The sequence below is a fragment of the Gavia stellata genome, unplaced genomic scaffold (assembly GCF_030936135.1).
Source record: "Gavia stellata isolate bGavSte3 unplaced genomic scaffold, bGavSte3.hap2 HAP2_SCAFFOLD_44, whole genome shotgun sequence".
Taxonomy (NCBI): domain Eukaryota; kingdom Metazoa; phylum Chordata; class Aves; order Gaviiformes; family Gaviidae; genus Gavia; species Gavia stellata.
Genome location: NW_026777121.1, coordinates 759,937 through 765,952, shown reverse-complemented (window position 1 = coordinate 765,952; position 6,016 = coordinate 759,937). Strand labels below are relative to the sequence as shown.

Below are 6,016 nucleotides of genomic sequence, written 5' to 3'. Positions count from 1 at the left end.
ATAGAATTAATTTGTAAACACTGCCAGAATATCTTCTAGCTGGTTTGTAATTTTTTAAGAGTTTTTTTAGATGTGGATGTGTAAATAAAATTGCAGTATTTAAAGTTTTTGTCTTGTGGAAGAGGAAAGTTAAAAGCTGTGTGAGCATGAAGATTTGCGAGACAAAGGGGCACTTCTGCGGGGGAAGAGAAAACAAAGACTTAACGCAGACCATCTTTTTTTTGTACAAATTAAACAGTTGCCCCAATGTGCGGGGGCAAAATACTAATCTAATTTAGCTTTGCTTTGTATGCTAGTTTAAAAAAAACCCTCTGTAAAATACTGTAAAAAAAAAAACAACAACCAAAAAAAGCTTTTATGGTGAGTTTTGTAAGTAGATTTATTAAAGTATGACCTGTTCCCTAGCTGTGATCTCACCACTTCAAATGGATGTAATTTGAATAAATTTTGTATGGTAATGAATCAATAAAAAGGATTTTTTAAAGAGTTTAGATTTGTATACAGCTCTTTCTTCTTACTCTTGGTGCCTATCATGCTGCTTCTTGGAACCCAGCTGGTACTATTTTCATTATCAGTGCTCACACTCCTTTGACACCAGGTATGTTTCAATCCCTTTTTTTTATTATGCTAACAAGAAGTTCAGCATTTTTTTTAAGCCAGAGTGAAACAAGAATAAAAGACACGTGGAAAGAGACATAGTAGGAGATCCAGAGGTTGGGATAACACAGGTTTATTTTTATTTATCCCCCCACATGAATTATGAACAGACTTCTTGCAAACTTCATAGAAATTGGGTTATTCTAGGATTAAATGACATGAAAGCGATCGTTGAGGAACTCGTTAACCTTCCTACTGATAATTCTCCAGAAGTCTCCTAATAGGAGCCTTGAAAAGAACGAGTTCTGGTTACCTGAGTCATCTCCAGCAGTCTCTTGCACCAGACATGCATTTACAAACTTGTACTCCCTTTCTGGTCTTGGTGCTGCCACCATTCTAGATGCATGGCCATCAACTAGTAAAAGAAAAAAAAAAACTATCAGGATAATAAAATCACAGTAATATGGTTGTTTGCTTAAATGTTACGCTTCTGAGCAAGTTGTATCTGTCTTGCACCTTCTACGCACACAAGGAGAAGGCTACTACTTCATCCCTTTATGCACTTGTCCCTACTCTGACTTCTGCACCCAGCAGTACCGAAAGGAAGGTTAGAGAAGATCCTCTGTTCTTCTACATTTCCAATAAAGAGTAACGGAGGGCTAGAGGACTGTGCTCTCCCTTTGAAGCAGAGACAGCAATAAATGTCCTCTTTCTCTCCTGGCTGTCATAGCTCCCTGGCCTGTTTGCAGTTTCTCTGTTCCACAGCTGCCATAAGCACTTTTTTATTCGCCCTTAGAATCTGCTACTGATTGCCACTTCTCCTGTCGTTTTCTCTCTGCTTTCTGTAGCTGCTTTGTAAACTTGGGATGTGCTGAGTTGCAGGAGGAAAAAACCAGCCCGTTCAACTACTTAGTTCTGCTCCCCTGAGCTAGCGCAGTGTACCTCAACATTATTCAGCGTACAAATATTACTTTCAGGGAGGCTTTATTGGGGCCCGTATGCGCTGCATTCCTTGGCTGCCAGCAGATGGAAAGGAATTCTGAGAAATCGGGCAAAACTGGCCTGAATGATAGGCAGCTACATGCTCCTTTACACACAGGAGAGGAGTTTAAAAAAAAAAAAAGGGGGGGGGGTGGTGGTGTTCCTGCCCTTGAACCTACAGTGAGAACTTGTCCACCTACAAATGACAGACACCATCACTTTCTATTCTTTTTTGACTTATACCTGAAAGAGTCAGTTACACCACTGTCTTGATGCAGACATGGACATTTTTGTTGCAGAAAGAAAGTACGAAAGATATGTAAGGTACTTTTTCTGGCATGAGACATCGCTACATGTTTAGAAGCACCAAATTTAGCAGTATACGCTGATTTTTTCCTGTGTGTAACACAGTTAATGCACCATGCCATTGGTGTTCCTGGAGCCAACAATTCTCAAGGTTAAGTGAACCAAGAGCAGCTATAGCAAAGTCATGGAGTGGTAGTAACTAAAGCATAAACAAATAGAATTCATCTCCCCATTTTCCTTTCCTTGCTGAGGCAAAAGCTGCCTGGATATTACTCTACAGCTGAGCAAAGATCAACAGAATGCTTTGCCTTTGTTACGTTCAGGAGCTTCTTTACCCACTTTTTTCTTTCTAAAACTTGACAGGGAGAAAGTGGCACAGCTAACAGAAAAAAACGGGTTGCTCTCAATTCTGAAGGGCGCTGAATGGTGCTGACAAACGACCAGCCAAATTCTCCTAAATTGCAGGAATAGAAGAAGGAATCCAGTTTCTTCTATCTTGGAATCAGGACTCTCCTAAGAGGAATCTTAGGATTCCCCATTTTTTTCCTGCATGCCTTCCCACTTACTTTTCCACCCAGAACTGCATGTTAGTCATCTGAGAAGAAGGTTGGCATGGAAAAATTGGGCCCTCACTTCCCTGGCTGTTTCCCTTCCCTAAGGACAGTGGTTGAGATGCTCTAAAACAACTAAGGATGTTCTCTTCTACTTACCATGAGCTAAAACTGAGGTTTGTATTTTATTTTCCTAGTAGTTTTTGTATTTTCCAACTCCTGCAAAAACCTGGAATGACTTAAAACGGTGTCTCCGAGCCTACCACCCCTCTTCAGCAGGAAGTACGGTATGCCGGCAACTTGGAAAGCATGTATTCTAAAGCTCTTCTTTGGACATTCAAGGAACTGGAGCATGTATATTGCCTGTCTATAGAAGGCCAGTACTGGAACTTGTATTGCCAGCTGCTGTCTCTTCAAGAGCAGTTTTCCCAGGTGGGTACAGAGAAGCTTTCTTCCTGCGGTCGAGAGATGGTAGGGAATCATCTGCTTCCCTTGCTACCTGCTGCACTACCAGCAGTCTGTGTGCAGCTTGATGTATTACGAATATGCTACAAAGCAATTCAGATTTGTGAGCTTCAAAAGCACTTAAAGGGTGTCTTCCATGTTGTGGCCACATCCTAGGACTGAATAGGACTGTGCTGGCACAAGGGCTGCTTGACATTATGAATTCTTGGCAGCGGGACAAAGTAAGGACTCCGCCGGATCATGCTGAAACTGATCAGCACGGCCTGTTTATGTCACTAGGTATGGGACTCACAGGTTATTCCTGCCTGGGAGCTGCTCTTGGAGCTCACTGCCTCCCCTTCACGAGTGGTGTTTTGTCAGTCTCGGCCATCGGGAGATTTTTGGATACGTCTAGCAGGCTATCTGTGCTTTGCTTTTTTGAGTCAACCATAAAACAGCACTGATGTCAGCCCAGTTTTGTTTAACCAGAGCGGTAACACTTGGCTAGTCGAGATAACTGTGGGGTAGTGCAGTGCCGTGCTCCCAGAACAGAGAAGTTGAATTCAAAGACTGCATATGAAATACCTAGAAAACTGAAAAGGAGAAGGAAGGGACTCGCTAACCTTATCAGGAAGCAGTTATAATACTGATTGTCGTTACTGACATACCAAGGACTACTTACCCCGTACTATGAAGGAGGCTGTCTAGAGCAGATCAATGCAGCTACTGATGTTAAGATGGTCTCCTCCATTTTCTTCTGGGCTAAAAATGCTGCAAAAATAATGAATTACACATCACTCGGTCTCACTGAGAGTACCTCTGGAAAGTACTTGTGTGCTTAAACAAAGACCAATCACAAAGGCAAATGTATCTTAAGCTGTAAGGACGACTCTATCATGAGGCCAGGGTGATATTAATAGTGCTCAGTCCTGCCTAGAACGATTTGTTCTTAAAGATTGATTTAAATTAAGTAGTTGTTACTTTCTGTCCCAGTTTTTCCTCTTCAAATCTCTGTTACTTTGTTCTCATTGTTATCCCTTTTTTGCCTGTGAACATTGTCAGGGAAGTGTGACATAAAGTGAGACCCAGTTTTGAAGAAAAAGGAGAGGGAGGGGAAGCGATATCACAGGTAGAAGTTGCCAAGTTTTACCTGCTGGCACACTGATAGGCCTAGCATGGAATACGCTCAGGGCGTTCATTCACTCTTCCTCCAGTTCGAGGGAGACCATCATCTGCTATCTGGAGAATAGAATCATGATTCCAAAGGCTCCTTCTAAAGAGAGAAACTTCATGTTTGAAACACAATTACAAGAAATGATGACTTTTACACCCCAAAGCAGGCTACCCCAAAATAAAATAACTATGTTAAATGTGAAATGTGTTCATCTAATTCGTGTCAATATGGAACAATGCTAGGGCCGCATGATGAAATGTGACTTTCTGTCCTACATACCCTTGTTAACCATAAGCCTAAGAAACACAGAGTGGTTAATGTATATAGTTCTTGTATCTTGCAAGGGTTGCCTGACAAATATTCCAAAACTGGTTTTGTTGCTAACCGCATAGTATTAAGCAAAAGAAGTCTATAGGGCGTGTGGAATTTGGATAATGAGGTGGGACTCCTGTGCTCAAATAGCTGTTAAGACTGCCCTTGCTATCTCTTGTGCGACCCGGGGGAGTGGAGACTCACCCAGCTAACACAGGGTGCAGATAAAGAGGGGGTCCTGTGGAGGCAGGACAGCCCTGCTTATGGTCAGCAAAGACAGTAAAACAACAGGAATGTGAGAGGTCCTTTGTTTCTTTGAAAAGGTTTCGTGTCCGATAACTGACCTTTGCCTCATTACCTGTGAAATGCATATTACAACTCACACCCTGCATATGCTAATGAAGATTATAGAGGTCATGCTAAACATATATGACTATAGCACTCGTCTCTCCACCCAAATCATGCTACACATCACATGGAGGGGGGGGGGGGGGGGGGGAACCTAATTCATTTACAAAGACCAACCTTTCCTATGAATATGTAGCAGCAGGAGAAATACAAACCGAAAACAAGAACTGTACGGTGTGCGTCTTGGTGGAGCAGAGACTCCCGGCGCACCCAGCGCTGTTTGATTGCCTCTATTCGTTTAATAAATTCTAAACTTTAATTGCAATCCTATTTGGGGTTGAGTCATTTATCACATTAAAGATGCAGTATCAATAATCTTTTTAGGTTAACTGTGTATATAAAAAAAAAGCAATAGCATTATGCTTGCCCTCTAGAACACGCTGATCAAGAAGGAAGCAGTACCTTTAACAATCTGTCTGCTCAGAGCCCTGGCTTTACCCATCCACAGCCAGACTCATGGCTTCCAAAACATTAATCAGAGAAGTTGCTACTAGCCCTATATTGGCGGGAAACAATGCCAGAAACTTTAGCCATCTAATATTAAATCCTTGGACCAACATCTTCCAGACTGACTGAACAGAAAAGCTGCTACCAGCATTGTATTTTGAGGAAATGAGCGATTAAAAAGAAAAGGGCTGTGGGCATGGCAGGCATCAATAGCTCGTCATTACGCGGAAACTTCCGAATCCAAGTGCTTTAACTGGCTTTTACTGCCGGACCTAGTTTTCACTCAAAACGGAGGTGAGTCTCCAAGGATGCGGAGAAACGAAGCGCGGAGGACGCGTGGCCTTGGCGCTCGGCAGATGCCCCGGCGCCGGTGATCTGCGCTGCAAACCCAGCCACGGCGCAGCGCCGGAGGACACCCCATGGCAGCGCCGGAGGACACCCCCTCTCCAGCTCCACGACTTCCCCTTCCCCCTCGCCACAGCTGACGCTCCCAGCACGGCGGCCCGGCGCCGCGGCCACGGGAGCAGCCGTGAGGGCTCCTACGGCCCTAGCGCCCGCCGCGCCCTCCCCCGCCCCGCTCCGGCCAGGCCTCAGCTCTGCTCTTCCCCCACGTACGGCACTCCACCGGCGAAAGGAGCGGGAGCGCCGGCCCGGCGGACAAACCCCTCGGCGGTCGCGCAGCGGGACGGGCAGGCCCGCGCTGCCGCGCCGCTGCCGCTGCCCACCCCGCCGGGCGGCGCAGCCGCGCTCTCTCTCGCGAGGCTGCGTCCCAGAGCGCGTGCACCGGTTTGGCCGC

General features: G+C 44.9%; 1 long non-coding RNA gene across 2 annotated transcripts; it reads right to left on the bottom strand.

The window, feature by feature from the left end:
- Positions 1-633: 633 nt before the first annotated feature.
- Positions 634-5,914, bottom strand: LOC132321754 (uncharacterized). 2 transcript variants are annotated; one of them, XR_009484879.1, is made up of 4 exons: positions 5,836-5,914; positions 4,030-4,152; positions 3,562-3,650; positions 634-1,012 (listed from the first exon to the last, which is right to left on the bottom strand). It is a non-coding gene; the product is annotated as an uncharacterized LOC132321754 (long non-coding RNA). The 2 variants fall into 2 exon arrangements; XR_009484878.1 differs by lacking the exon at positions 4,030-4,152 and having other exon boundaries at positions 705-1,012.
- Between the last annotated feature and the right edge of the window lie 102 nt (positions 5,915-6,016).